The sequence below is a fragment of the Euprymna scolopes genome, chromosome 26, assembly GCF_053919585.1.
Source record: "Euprymna scolopes isolate OS-2025 chromosome 26, ASM5391958v1, whole genome shotgun sequence".
Taxonomy (NCBI): Eukaryota; Metazoa; Mollusca; class Cephalopoda; order Sepiida; family Sepiolidae; genus Euprymna; species Euprymna scolopes.
The window spans coordinates 75,686,658-75,702,947 of NC_136507.1; the positions used below are offsets into that span (position 1 = coordinate 75,686,658).

General features: G+C 40.7%; 1 protein-coding gene across 4 annotated transcripts in view; it reads left to right on the forward strand.

Moving 5' to 3' along the window:
- Window positions 1–16,290, forward strand: part of LOC145248196 (akirin-2-like) — a 51,213-nt gene that overhangs the window by 7,976 nt on the left and 26,947 nt on the right. For 2 of the 4 annotated variants that reach the window (XM_080110057.1, XM_080110060.1), the window contains exon 1: window positions 16,001–16,187. The exons of 1 other annotated variant lie outside the window; for it this stretch is intronic. The gene's annotated coding sequence lies outside the window, so the exon portion shown is untranslated. Of the gene's footprint in view, window positions 1–15,926; window positions 16,188–16,290 lie in introns of those variants that run through there. One more of the 4 variants, XM_080110058.1, reaches the window with a different exon arrangement.

Below are 16,290 nucleotides of genomic sequence, written 5' to 3' on the forward strand. Positions count from 1 at the left end.
TATTCATTGGTGCATGTGTATGATTCAACTTCCTATAATTAATTTGTTTACAAAACAGGATTTCAAATAAAGATACGGTAGAACCGCGGCATATGGCATTAATCTATTCCGGGGTTGGGATTGTAAGGTGAAATCACCGTATGGCGGGACCTAAGCAAAATTTTATACAGTACATATTAAAGATTAGTAACAAAATACAGTACAGTATATAATGCATATGTATATAATCAAATAACATTATAAATAACATCGTAAGATGGGGCAAATACCACAACCAGGTTCCAGGAAAAACATTGTATTCCACATCGTAACCTGAAAAAAAACTGGGTGAATATTACCCCAAAACAAGAAGACTATTTCGTGTAGTAATCTGTGACAAAAGGAAAACAGATCCTTTCTATAAACAACAAATGATAAATATTTATTTGTATAACATGTACAGTTGGGTGTCGGTTGCTAGAAGTTAAAACAAATAAAAAGGAATTAAATAATCTATAATATAAATCTCGCCTGTCTGTTTAAATGTATGTATGTTTGTATGTTTAAAACTTTTGACAAAGGCGATGGATTTTCACGAGATCGGTATTGTTTTGAAGCTCAACCCTTTGGACCTCAAGTGAGCACTTTTCTACAAGGAGTTTTTTCATCCTCTCTTTTCGATTGACTTGCCTTAATTTAAACCTTTGTCACTTCCGGTTTGGTGATGGACGCAAGGGCAAAAACCTCATATTATTTTTGTTTTTTTTTCACATTCTTTTTCTCCTTCGCGGTATGGGTTCGAGCCTGCTTGCCCACTACCACTTTCTTTTTTTTTTTTTTGCTCCACACACACCTCCAAACACCCGGGCAACGCCGGGCACCCAGGTTAGTAATAATAATAAAGGAGAAAACTGAAACTATATAGCAGATGGTAATGATGAAAACAGTTGAAAAATCTTAAAGAAAATACTTCCAATGTGTTACTGTGTGCTTCCTTTGGTAAACTGGATAAGCATCTATGGTTAAAAAAAGACATCAGGCTGGCAATAAAATGCAACATGTACAAAGCAGTAGTACTGCCAGCTTCGCTCTACTCTACCGAAACTTACACCTTATATCGGGATCACATTAGAAGGCTAGAGGCAGCGCAGCAACACCACCTCTAGAGAATAATGAAAATCAGATGGAATGATTATGTGACAAAAGTGGAAGTCCTTAAGCAAATATAGACAACATAGAAACAGTACTTGCGATCACACAACTGCGGTGGACTGGTCATGATATAAGAATGGTAAATAACAGGTTTCCAAAAATGCTCCCCCTATGGAGAGCCAGAGAATGGCAATAGAAGAATGGGTAGGTAAAAATTCCAGTACAAAGACGTAGTAAAATGCCACCTAAAAAATATGACCATTGATATCTCAAACTGGGAGATGCAAGCAAGTGACCGAGGGAGTTGGCGCAGCAATCTATACAGAGAGAAGGTTGGAGCCCAGCAGAGATACTTCTGAAGATACAATCCCGGCTGCTTTGCATGTGCTGCTTGCGGAAGGATGTCCCACACCAGAAGAGGAGAGCTTCAATACCATTGAATAATACACCAGGCCTTTGCCTAGTCATTTTCAGACATGAAGGACTGCGTGGGATGGGAATGGAAGATACACTGACCAGCCACATGGAATCTGCAATAGAATTCAAACAAGAGATGGAAGCAACACCAAATTTTTTGTTTGTGGAAATTGCCCAAGACAAGACATGAAACCACTTGATGTAAGGATCTAAAAGGAATGAAAACTGGTTACCATACTTTGGAGTAATTGCGCCAACTAAAAAAGTGCTCTTTATATGCGTGGTTGCCAAAAGAGCACTTTTAGCTAGTTGGCGTAATTACCCCGGTCTTGGCGCAATTACCCCAAAGTATGATATTGCAAAAACAGGAGATGCCTCTTGACCTTAGAGAAGACTAAGGCTGTAGGTAGAAGGAAAACACTGGGCAGGGAGAGAGTTTCACAACCTTGCGGTCTTTGGAAAGAAGCGACTGGAATAGGAAGCTATCCCACCCCCACCCCCACTGCTTTCCTTTATCCAGCAATTCCTTAAAACGTCACTAGTCAAAGTTCGGAAGAAGATCACATTTTCAATGGTTAATTTAAAAAAAATGTTTTTTGAACACTGAAGTTCTTAAAGCCTTTTTAACTGTTTGCATTTAAAGATGGGAACTTTTTCGAGATAAGCTGTTGCGATAATAATTTTATTTTTTATCTTTTTATTAGATTCAAATGTTAATAAGTACATGTTTTTTTCAGTATTTCATTTATATTTTTTTTATTGTTTTATTTAATAATAGATTTTCTCGTCCATAAATGTTTTTATTATATCTACCAAATTCTCCGGAATAGATTAATGCCATATGCCGAGGTTCTACCATATATTGATAGCATAAATAGATTAGGCAATTCTATTTATTTTCAGTTAGTGAGAGGGAAATCTGTCACCATACTTTCATTTAAACCCCTCAATTGAACTTTTATTAAGTACAATACTTAATAAAATCATATATATTTTTTTTTAATGGAGAGTAGACAATGCATTGTGGATGCATTATCGGCAGCTCCCGTTACTCGCTTCTCTTTATTTGTCCCTCAGTCCTCATTTTTTAATGAGTGATTTTTCTGACAAAGGGAGAAGAAAAAGCTGTATTCTAGGTTGGCAGTATTTTGCGTGAACAGTCACCGGAGATGTCGGAAATTTTCTGTTTCTGTGTCTATCCTTGTAGCCATGTCACTAGTAAGGTGCTGGAGGACGTTATCCGCCTGATAGTCAGGGACCCGAATCTTGGATTAACCACTAAGAAAGCTGTCATATCACCAGGTGCAAAGTACTGGAGCTGCTGTATTGCCATTTGGTGAATGGATTCTGGACCATGCAGTAGCTTCTGGTGGGGGTTTTTGATGCCATATTAGTGGGTAATTGTTACGACTTTACCTTTTCATGTGCTACAAAAAAAAATACATTTCTTCGTATCTTTTTATCTCTTACTTTCCCTCTCTACCCTGCTCTAAACAAGTCTGTCGACCTATTCCCCAAATCCCAAAACTCCATCATGAAAAGTTTCCAGAAAGAATACACGATTAAACCCAGATCTTCCAACGTAGACCCCCACTACCATGTCTCCTCCAACATCAAAGGTATACGTTCTAACCTTCCAGAGGTTGAAACCCAATCACAGGAGACTAAACCAGACTTATTATCCTAAGCGAAACTGGCATTGGACAGATTATTTCCCTAGATAAGTTCGAAATTAAAGGATACATACTCTAACTTCCAAATTTGACCCCCAAGATCTCCATGGGCATGGGATATGTGCCTACATTAAAGCTGGCTTACCATACGGTAGGGACATCTCCAGAAAAGATCTTCACTTACCCTATATATGCTTCCGGGTTGCTGCGTTTATATTTGCTCTCTTTCACCCCGACAACAGCAGAGTTACTATCTTTAAAAGCATATCTGAGAAAATTGACCACGTACTGTCTGCTTATCCTTCAGCTAACCTTCATGTATGTGATACTGCAACGTTCAGAATGTGGAATGGTTAATCCACTCAAACAAGACCGATGATGAGAGGAGGTTCTGTCATGATTTCTCTATTGCTTATGATTTCACTCAGATTGTTCACAAACCCACCCATGTGCCCGTGACTTCAGAAATCAAGGCTGCATCATCTGGGAAACGCTTTCCTTTCAAAAACAACTTCATGGCTGGGAAGAGGTGAAAGTCAGAGGGTGCAAGGTCAGGAGAGTAGGGAGGATGGGGAAGGATTTCATAACACATGCCCGTGCTTCTGATCTGGCGACATGCAAGTTGTGGACCGGGGCGTTGTCCTGCAGGAGGAGGGTACCTTTGCTGATCTTGCCTCGCCTCTTGATTTTGATAGCTTCCCTTAATTTTCTCAAAAGTGAAGCATAATAAGCTCCTGTAATTGTGGTACCTTTTGCCAGGAAATCTGTCATCACTACTCCGTCCTGGTCCCAGAAGACTGTGAGCATGACCTTGTCAGCGGAGGGCTGCACCCTTGCTTTCTTTGGCGGTGGTGAGTCCAAGTGCTTCCACTGCATTTACTGAGCTTTGGTCTCTGGATCATAGTGATGGACCCAGGTTTCATCCTGTGTAATCAGTCTTTTGAAAAACTTTGATTCATCTTCTTGGCACATCTCCAAATTCATCCTCGAGTACCCGACGCGTTCTCATTTCTGGAATGGTGTGAGCAACCTGGGAATCCATCTGGCAGACACCTTATGCATATGCAAATGGTCATGAATGATAGTTTCCACAGACCCTACTAATCTTGACATCTTGGGCTATTTGGCAAATAGTAATGTGCCGATCTTCCAAAATGGCAGCCTCAACTTGATGGACAAATGCCTCATTAATGGCAGAAGGGGGCCGACCAGGTCTGGGAGCTGTTTCCACAGACTTCTGGCCATGTTTGAATTCATGATGCCAGCGTTTTATAAGGTCATATGATGGGGCATTATCACCATAAGTTTCTTTCATTTTATCAAAAGTCTCCTGTGGTGTGCGTCCTTTCAAATACAAAAACCGGATCACTGCTCGACAATTCAACAGGCTCCATTTCACACCTGACTCAGTTCAAACACCTGTAAAACAGTAACCACAATTAGTTCAGAGCTGTAATTTGCCACATAATCCGTAGAGATATAAATCATTGCACATGCAAAATTTCAACTAGATAAGACAACTGGAAGTGGGTCAGGGGCATTACTTATTGCACGCCCCTCGTATCTGTACGTGATGTTGCCAAGCTAATCAAAAACCTTGATTCTAGTAAAACAACTGGCTTTGACAGCATTCCAATTATAGTGCTCAAAAACTTCAACCAGAACTAGCGCCCATACTTACAAATTTGTTTAAGTGTTGTCTTAAGGAGAATTGCTTCCCAACATCTTGGAAAATCTCATCAGTATGCCCTATATTGAATTCAGGTGATCGGTCATCTCTCTCTCAGTACAGACCAATAAGGCTCCTGCACATCATGAGTAAGTTGCTGGAATCTGTTAAATAGAGAAGTAGTCAACCATCTCAGCAAAAATAACCTTCTTAATGATATGCAATATGGTTTCTGTTCTGCTAGATCTACAGCAGATGTGCTTATAGTTATATCTCATAGGATTAGTGAATCTCTTGATAGAGGTTTCCTTTCTAGGGCAATTGCTCTTGACATATCAAAGGCCTTTGATAGGGTATGGCATAAAGGTTTACTTCACAAGATCTCCAGCTATGGTGTAGCTGTAAATGTCTTCTCAATTATTAAATAATTTCTCTGATAGGCTCATAAGAGTAGTGGTAGATGGACAGAAATCAGACGCTTGCAGTATTAATGCTGGAGTCCCTCAGGGGTCCATCCTGGACCCAACTCTCTTCCTGATCTACATGAATGATCGTCCAAATCACATCCTTACATCATTCGTAGACATTTATGCTGATAACACCGTCTGTGGTAGTACATCCAAAACCATAAACAACCGTTCTCTCTGATTCTCTCTCCTCTGATCTTAAGCACATGGTACAATGGGGAATGAGGTGGCTGGTTACTTTTAATGCATCTAACACCAAGCTTCTATCTTTGCATCATCAACACTCTGATCCCCATCTGGCATAAATTGAAATGAATGGCTCTTGTCTTGGGGAGGATTCATGTTTTGACAAGCTTTTGGGCTTGGCCTTTACTCCTGACATACATCAAATTCGTTGCCAAGGTTGCTGGAAAAATTGTGGGATCCTTCTATCAATCCAGTAGATATCTAACTGTTGATGCAATTCTTTATCTATATAAGAGCCAGGTACATCCAAGGATGGAGTACTGTTGCCACATCTGGACAGGAGCTGTTAGAAAGGACTTATCCTGCCTTGATAGAGTTCAAAATAGACTTTGTAGCCTAGTAGGGATGCCCTTTTCTCTTCCCTGCAATCTCTATCTCACAGAAGAGATGTTAGGAGCCTGTCTCTGCTTTATCGTTATTTTCATTGCAAGTGCTCGTCTGAGCTCCAATCTATGGTCCCCCCTCGCCAAACTTTCACAAGAAACACTCGTCTAGCTGAAAACACTATCAATAATTTCCCCCACTCTTTATCTGTGCCTAAACCTAAATGTAGATTCCATGAACAAAGTTTCTTTCTTAGAACTGCACGCTTGTGGAACGGTCTTTCGTTTTCCTGCTTTCCAGCTGACTACAATATGGTTGTCTTCAAGTCCAACGTAAACAAGTTTTTGATGAGGCGTTCCACATAAGTTAAAAAATTTACTGAATTTCCATTACTAAAGCAAATCTGTCGACCTATTCCACAAATCCCAGAACTCCATCATGAAAAGTTTCCAGAAAAAATACACGATTAAACCCAGATCTTCAACTTCCAACGTAGACCCCCACTACCACGTCTCCTTCTCCAACATTAGGGGTCTACGTTCTAACCTTCCAGAGGTTGAAACCCAATTACAATCAAAGGACAAAATAAGGGTAGTAAGAGTTATAAGTTGTTGTCAACTATCTCCCACCTGCCTAGCCGTTGACCCAATCAGCTCCTGAACTGAATATGGAAACCAACATTTCTCTTCTCATCCAAGAACAAAACCTGTCCTTTTCAGAATAATTTGATAACTACAATTTAATCTGCTACACGTCCTTTCCATTATGGCACAATGATAAGCTTCGTTTTGGGGAGTTAGGGCTTCTCGCATTAATAAATCTTGTACCAATTTTGTATTCGTGGAGAGGTAAGCACAATCACTCAAGTGCAGATATCTCAAAATGTACACCCCAAATCAGCTTGATTCAGATTGACAGGTGTTTATAAAACCCAGCCGAGTCAAAGCCATCAGGTCATACAGATACCAAAAGGTTAAACTTGCATGCTGACATCATGTTCTTAAACGATATTTCAGTGTCTTTGGTTTTTAGAGGGTATGTATGTCCCTCTCTCTCTCTCTCTCTCTCTCTCTCTCTTTCTCTCTCTCTGTCGTTCTTCTCTCTTTTCTCTCTCTGAAAGTGAAAGAAGAATTATATTGTATTAAAGAGTTTTGCTGTGTACGTCACCAAGGACAGACGTTTGGGCCGTGATTGCAGATGGTGATGTTCGGGTTTAGGATAGGGCTCAAATTAAATGTTAAAATAAAATAATTCTATTTAAAAAAAAAAAGTCTTTGTTTGCAATTTCAGCAAGCGGTCTCTGTCATCAACGACAACGAAAACCCTGCCTGTAATGATACCAAACAAAGACTCAGAGACAAGAGCCACCAGCAGAGATAGCTGACGTTAAATCAACCTTAGTGATCCATCCTTGACTTAACAGCAATGAACATTCGTATCAACCCTTTAGCCTAAAGGGGATGTGCCTATCATATTGTGGTGTTTAATCCTCAGGGAGCTGGTTGGTATGCCAGGACATTACAACCATTCCAGAAATGTCCCCACGACAAACCAAGTAAGGCTCACTGGCAGACAATAGTAGCATACCATGACAGCTTCCTTTTAATTCTGCTAACACGTGTAGAATAAATTCATTTGGTCAAAAGATGAATTAATGTTGACTTCTCTCATACTGCAAGAACTTAAATATCAGGATCGGAAAGTGGAATTGAAAAGTCAGTGCCCCTAAGGAGGGGCACTCTGACCTGCAAAAAGTGCCTGGGCAGCCCCTCGGCATTCCCCGGTATTGGCACCTGAGAATATTAGCAATAAACTAATCCCTTCTCAAAGAGAGAAGGCAAAGCCTGGGAGGGTGGACCTCCTAGAACTGCACAGAAGTAAACTCCCACCACAAAATCAACATGGACCGGATCATTATTGGAATGGTCTAATCTGTATTAATTTTGGGGGCTGACGATAAAAATCTCTAGCCGAAAATCTATTCTCACTTATTTTATCAGGAAACAAAAGACAAAGGTTAAGGAAAGATTTTATGTCAAATGTTATAAAAAGGTCCCGTAGTGGTAAACTTCACATCCTTGTAGGTTGGCATCGTTTAAGAAGAAAAAGCAGAGAAAAGATTTGGCATCAAATATTAAAAAAAAGGTTCCATGTCACGATGAGTTTAGAAGGCGCTCATTTCACACCCGCTTCAGTTCCTATTTATTTACCTCCCCACAAGAGCAAAGTTAGACACAACGTTGGTTTTTAATGTTGAAAGAATCCAGGTACTCAAAAAGGGGTACTTTGGATTGGAACAAAAAGAAAAATCACCTGTCCAGAAGGACTACTCTTTCACTGACTGAGGACAGAATAAACTAAGTGTAGCATAGAGAACAGATACTACACTTTATTCTTAACCAAAAGACTAAGATTTATGTCTGCTTAAGTTGACATCTCCAATACAACTGAAGTGGGAAAAATATATAAGTAGTCCAACGGAAGTGCATCTCACACAAAGTGTTTTCATTGGATGACAGATTAATCACTTTGCGTAACAATATCAATTCACATAGAAAAAAATTTCTGAATTGAAAGCCATCTTTAATTTCAGAAGCGTTTCCAATGGGTAGCTAATCTGTACAAGTCCTGGAGATGAAAAAGAGTTTTTGGTGGGTAGCTGATCTGTATAAGTCTTGAACTTTTAAAAGTTTGCAGACAAAGAGGCAAAGAGCTTTCTCATGTGGATACGAAAAATTATGTGCAGGAATTTTAAAAGGCCAAATATTTTTATGGAGTGATTCAGTTTCTGATTGGTTGCTGGCAGAACATGGGTCCATTTGATTGGTCAGTTCCAATTGCAAGTGTCTATAAGTAGAATCTTCCAATTTTCTTTAATCATACCCTCTTATATTAAAAATATTGCAATAAAAATAGCCCATCAAAATATATCACCAGTTATTATACCATTCACTGGACAAAGCGGGGCAGGGCAGAACGGTAGCTCTAGATATATCTAGGGCTTTTGACAGGGTATGGCATGAGGGTCTCCTCATGAAAATTAGATCATACAGTATCACTGGTAGAATACTTAACATAATTAAATCCTTCTTAGATAAGAGAAAAATCCAGGTTGTCCTCGACGGTCATACATCTAAACAATATGATATAAATGCGGGAGTGCCTCAGGGGTCTATCCTTGGACCTCTATTGTTCCTAATATTCATTAATGACGTCCCTGACAAAATTGCCTCTTATATGGGTATATATGCTGATGATACCACACTCTATAACAGGCATGACAGGAAAACAAAAAATGAACACATATCTAAAGAAATGGCAAAAACACTAGAGCATGACCTCCAATCTGTAGTGGAATGGGGACAAAAATGGATGGTCACATTCAATGCTGCCAAGACTAAACTGGTTTCCTTCAATAATTACAAGAAGCCTTCTCTGCCACCAATAGAAATGGCCAGTGACTCTTTATCTGAGAATACATCTTTCAAATTGCTTGGCCTAACGTTCACAGAAAACATGAGTTGGAACAATGATATTGAAAACATTGCCAGGGCCGCTGCGAAGAAGGTAGGCTCTCTCTATCGTGCTAGAAAACTACTAACACCCGAAAGTATCCTGTACCTCTATAAGGTCACCATTCGCCCATGTATGGAGTATTGCTGTCACTCTTGGGCTGGTGCATCTGCTGCTAGTCTCTCGCAGCTAAATCCCACCCCCACACAGTAGAGATCCCTAGATGTAAAAGATCTTTCTACTCCAGTAGTTTCTTCCCCATAACCGCTAGACTCTGGAATTCCATTCCAGGTTCCTGCTTCCCCAACTGTACTGACATGCAGAAGTTCAAGTGTAACGTGAACCGACATCTTACTGCCCAACTCCCTATATAGTACCCCAGTAGCTTATGCCACTGATAGTAGCCCCCTACACCAAAGTGGCACTGTGCGTTGTTTGGGGTGAAAATGTAATCGAAAAATTTTTTTAAAATTATCAGTAAGTAATCTGTGATGATGACCTGCGTGAGAACTCCTAGTGAGTACAAATAATAAGAAATGTCAGTTTCTGAAAGCCTTTTCTTTGGAGCTGTATATCTTCAAGTGAAGTTAACCTTATCCGGTGTTTAGTCAATAGGGGCAAGAAAGTGTCAGCACCTTTCTTCATGGCCACTTGGATGTACTCTAATTGCTCTGAAAATTCCTAACGGTCTCTGCACGGAGTCTTTAAAAGTTATGGGTGGAATTAATACTGAAAATCAACGTGCGATCAAACAATCTCACTAGAGTTGCTCTCTGTCAGAGGAAAGAAATGTTAATGTTTATAACTGCTACAGGGCGATCTCAGCCGAGATGGCCCCTCAACAATTTAAATCAAATAAAGCTTATTGTTTTTTTTACAAATTACATTTAAAATTAGAAATTATTCTTTCCCGTCATATTTTAAAAGGCGTTACTATCAGAAAACACAAAAATTTCAAACATAATTTTTAAAAATTATTTTAATAATAAAATATATATTTTTATATAATTTTAATCCAATAAAAAAATAAATAAAATTTCATGAAATAGAAAGCCAATTCATTTGAATAACTTATGTCACAATATTTACATATTAAAATCATAAAATATATATTTTATTATTAAAATAAAATATTTTTTATGAATTTTAATAATAAAATAATTTGTATAATTTTTTAAATTTTAGTAATAAAATTAATAAAATCTCATAAAATAGAAAGCCAATTCATTTGAATAATACAATATTTTATTATTAGCTTTATAAAAATATATTCTATTATTAAAATAAAATATTTTTATAAATTTTAATAATAAAATAGTGTAACATAATTAATTCAAATTTCTATTTCATTGAATTTTAAATGAAAAAATATTTAAATTTAAATTCAAAATATTTAATTTTAAAATTCAAAATATTTAATTTTACTTTAAAAGTGTATAAACTTTCAACGATTTATATAAATTTGTAAAAGAACTTAGTTTATAATATATTTTTTAAAAATTGATGTGAAGGCTTAGGATAGATTAAATCTGGCTTAAGGCTTAAGGTGAAGGCTTAAGATAGATTGTGTGGCATCCGTCAGTCGAAACGACTATGGATCAGCGCCGTATTAAGATGTTGCCTGTTTGCATCCTTTTGTGTGACTGTAGAGACCAATTCTTGATTTGCATAGTCTGCCACAGCCTTGACATACGAAGGTTGTTATGCAATTTGCCGCTTCGTCCGGCTGTTCCGCCTGTACACTCGCTCTTCTCCTAGCTCTCTTTGCAGCATTTTCAACATGGAGGGTCCTCTCGCTGATGATAATCCCCTGGCGTATCATTTTCCTCCAGGCAGTTCTGTCAGCTGCAGAGGCTTCCCATTTATTCCTATCCACCGAGAGAGTCTTCATGTCACGCTTGCAGACATCCCTGTAGCGAAGGTGGGGTCGCCCCCTCTTTCTTGAGCCTGAGGCAAGCTCGCCATAGAGAAGGTCTTTAGGGATGCGCCCATCATCCATCCTGCGCACATGGCCCAGCCAGCGAAGACGTCTCTCACACAGTAGGGAGTAAATGGATGGGATGCCCGCTCTCTGCAGAACATCAGTATTACTCACTCTGTCCTGCCATGTGATACCAAGTATCCTACGTATACACCTCATATGGAAGACCTGGAGTTTCCTCTCTTGTGTTGAGTATGTAGTCCAGGATTCACTCCCATACAGTAGAACACTGAGGATGCACGCTCTGTAGACGGTCATCTTGGTGGAGGTGGTAAGGTGCCTGTTTTCCCAGACTCTTTTAGTTAGTTTAGAGAGGGTTGTAAATGCCTTTCCAATCCTTTTGTTTAGCTCCACGTCCAATGAGAGGGTGTCTGAAGTAGTGGAGCCTAGATATTGAAACTGGCGTACGACCTCTAGTGGTGTGCCTTGGATTGTGATGCTGGGTGGGGAGGCGGTTGCTTGTCCCATGACTTGAGTTTTCTTCTGGCTGATGGTGAGACCGAACAGGCTGCAAGCATTAGCAAACCTGTCCATCAGTCTTTGAAGACCATCTTCCTGATGCGATGCTATAGCTGCATCATCGGCAAACAGCATGTCTCTTATCCGAACTGTCCTGGTCTTTGTCCTGGAGCGGAGTCTGGCGATGTTGAAGAGACCACCATCTGACCTGGAGTGCAAGCAGATACCATCCGTCGTGTTCTTGAAAGCATGCTTCAGGAGTAGGGAGAAGAAGATGCCGAAGAGTGTTGGGGCCAACACACAACCCTGTTTGACACCACTCCTCACCCCGAACTCAGCAGACATGCCACCGTTAAATTGCACAGTGCTCCTCATGCCATCATGAAAGGATCTTATGATGCTGAGGAGTTTTGGTGGGCATCCGATCAGTGGGAGAATTTTGAATAGTCCATCTCTGCTCACGAGATCGAAATCCTTGGTCAGGTCTATGAAGGCAACATACAGAGGCTGGTTTTGCTCTCTGCACTTCTCTTGCAGTTGGCGTAGGGAGAAGATCATATCGATTGTTGATCTCTCTGAACGAAAACCGCATTGAGATTCTGGGTAGATTCGGTCGGCAAGAACGTTTAGTCGCAGTAATACTATACGTGCGAATAGCTTGCCAACGAAACTCAACAGTGAGATACCGCGGTAGTTGTTGCAGTCACCGTGGTCCCCTTTGTGTTTGTAGAGAGTGATGATATTTGCGTCTCTCATGCCCTGAGGCACTGAGCCTTCTCTCCAACACTGTATCAGAAGACTATGGAGGGGCTCAAGCAGACTAGCCTTTCTACTTTTTAAGACCTCAGCTGGAATATGTCCTTTCCTGAGGCTTTTCCTGATGGCAGTCTGTCTATTGCCCAGGATAGTTCTTCTATGGAAGGCTCCTCATCGAGCTCATGCATCAGTGGTAGACGATCAATGGCATCCAGGGCGGACTGATGTACCATGTTTTCCCTGGAGTAAAGCTCGGAGTAGTGTTCAACCCATCTGTCTAGCTGTTTAACTTTGTCTAGTATGGGTTCACCCGATTTAGACTTCAGTGAAGCAGTTTTGTTAATTATGGGTCCTGTAGCTCTCCTGATCCCGTTATACATATTTTTTATATTTCCTGTATCAGTTGCATGTTGGATAGACTTGGAGAGCTCCATCCAGTAGTTGTTTGCAGCTTCTCTTACAGCCTTTTGAACTGCCCTTTTGGAAAGCCTCAGTGCAGCCAGCGATGTAGGAGATGGGTTGGCCTTGTATGAGAGCAAGGACAAACGCTTTGCCTCAATCAGAGGGTTGAGGGTAGCAGAGTTGGCATCATACCAGTCATTGCGTTTGCTACCTGTCCTCCTCCCAAAGACTTTGAGAGCTGTAGAGTGGATGGCATTTTTCAGTGTTTCCCACTGTTCAGATGCAGTCCGGGTGTTATCTCCTTTGAAGGTGGAGGTTAACATCTCGTTGAATTTCGCATTGCGATCTGAGTATGTGGTCTTGCTAACATCAATACAGGCAACACCCTCCTGTTTAGTGTGGTAGAAATCTTTGGGTTGAAGTTTGACTCTACTGCATATTAGGGAATGATCTGTATCACAATCAGCACTGTGGTAGGCTCTAGACATCAGAAAATGTTTGAGGTACCTTCGTCTAGTAATGATTAGATCGAGCTGGTGCCAACGCCCTGATCTGGGATGTCTCCAGGACACTCTGTGATGCGGTCTCGCAGCAAAGAATGTGTTGGTAATGCAGAGGTCATGGTAGGCACAGAGTTCTAGAAGGCGCTGACCGTTACCATTGCATTTGTCCACTCCAAAGTTACCAAGGCAGCTCGGCCATGCATCGTTGTCGCCACCCACACGTGCATTAAAGTCCCCAAGTATAATCAGGTCTTCATTTTGTGGAAATGCCTTGATGGTGCTATCCAGCTGTGTGTAGAAGTGCTCCTTGATGTCGTCAGGCGCTGCGAGTGTTGGGGCGTACACACATAATAGATTAATTGTTCCATCTGTGGTGTTCAGTCGTAGTGTGATTAGGCGCTCAGTAGCTGAATCAGAGAGTTGTATGTTCTGAAGCAGTGAGTTTCTGACTGCGAAACCAACACCGTGTTCCCGGACCTCCTCTTCCTGTTTTCCTTGCCAGAAGAAGGTATAGTCCGATTCCTTTAGGCATCCGGTGTCAGCTAAGCGTGTTTCTTGGAGTGTAGCGATGTCTACTTTGAGTCTCGATAGCTCGTTGTTGATGATGGCAGTTTTTCGTATATCGGAGATGTTGCGTATGTCGGTAGATAGGCCAGTCGTCATAGTACGAACATTCCAGCACTCTAACCTGAGTGTTGGGTTCTTTGTGTTTCTTTTGGTTTTGTTTGGTGTAATGGTTACTGGCCACTTGTTGGAATCATCCTATACCCTACGCACCCAGTAGGGTAGGTGGCCAGTGGCGGGATAGCACCTTACTGACTGAGGGCTGCTCAGCTTTGTAGCGGGCGGTAGCTGTCCAATGAAATTAAATAACTTCTCCCACCGTTAGGACCGACCCCTGGCGCCCAGCTGTACGCCAATTGAGCTGTAGGCTTATAACCGGTAACTGTCGCTCCCCTGTTTAGTCCTATACAGATGCATAGCTGAAGTTTTCTCTCCAGGGCACTGGCCAGGGCAGATCTGTGGAGAGACTGGGTTGCCCAATCGTCAGAATCCCCTTCTCGGTCTTGCTGGTGTTGCCCAGAGGAATGGAAGTACCAGTACGTCCGGCACCAGGTTGACTGCAGTAGCTACCAGAGCAAGGCTGAGTACAGCACTTGTCTGCCTGTGGGGCTACACTCCAGATTTTCTGTTAGGGTTTACTCCCTTAGCCTTTATCGAACCAACAAATAACCACAAGGCAGTGGTACTATTTACCCATAGCTGGGGGCCTGTTCATGGGCATCAGGGCTTGTCCATACAACGATGGGCCTGGCATGCCGCATGTCTGGGGGCAGACCACCTCCGAGTCTCCTGTAGTTTTGCTTGAGTCCGCAAGGTACTCAATTTACATGTGTCGCCGCGGGGAGGCACTACATGGAGCTTTCCTATGGAGAGGCTATGTACTGGCAGGGAAGACTTACGCACTCTGCTTCCTTTTTGCCTAGGCTAGCCAGCAGTAGGGACTGGAAGAGGAAGGTGACAAGCACACAGTACCCCACACTTGACGCATCAATAGGCCATTTGACACACAAGATAGATTAAATAGGAAGAATTGTACAAAACATGAAATCTCGATGATATGGTCACAGTGAAAGAAGGGATGAGAGTTCTTGGGTTTGTAGATGTAAAACAGTTGAGATAGCAGGGTCAGTTGACAGAAAAAAGCTAAGAAATACAAGGGAGGAAGTGATCAGAATGAATTTGAGAAAAAGAAGGATAAACAGAGGCCCGGCTAAAGATAGTTTAGTTTTCTAAAAGCCGTCCAACACATGTCAGTATGTAAAAGAAGACTATTATTATTATTGGTGGTATTTATTTGCTTCCCTGCGAGAGCAAAATGTGACACAAGGTCCTTTTTAATGCGAGGTAAAACCAGTCCCCCAAAAAGTGTCACTCTGGAAGCAGGCAAAAAATACAAATTGCCTTAATATAGAAGGGTTTCGACTACATTGACTAAGGAAAAATTAACTCAAGTGTATCATCAGAACAGATATGCAAATTACATGAACAAAGTTTTTTTCCCAGAACTGCCCGCCTGGGAAACACTGTTCCGCTGGCCTGCTTCCCAGTTGAATGCAACATGGTAACCCTCAAATCCAATGTTCTTGTTGAGCCATCCCCATAAATAATCAAATTCTACCCAATTTACACCATTAACGATTACTACAACAACCTTAAATTCATTAACCCTTATCCTCGAGTGGCTTTCAGGCCTTGATGAGTGGTGACACTCAAGTAGAAAAAATATACACTTGGATCGCAGTTCAAAGGCCAGATTCTATTACGATGATGACAATGAAGAAGAAGAAGAAGAAGAAGAAGAAGAAGATTTATGGTAACTATTATTCATCCTTTATGACGTCACACTGCTTTTGGCCACGACCATTCATCCTTTATGACGTCATCCACATCCAAATGAATAGTTCTTTCTTGAGAAAAATCATGAAGTGACAAGCAAGAAAGAAAGATCCAGTTTTATAAGTATACTATTTTTATTGATTGAAAAAAAAAACGTTTTGAAGAAATATATACATTTTTCCCAGCATTTTTCATTTTTTACTTTTTAAAACTGTGTTCAGTGAAAGTTTTCGTCTTTTTTCCTAAGTAAGAAAGTATTTTCTTTCTTTTTGTTTTTTGTTTCTTATGCAAAAATGTTTTAATACTTAGAAAGACATTTATGTTTTTTGTTGTTATTTTTAATTTCAGT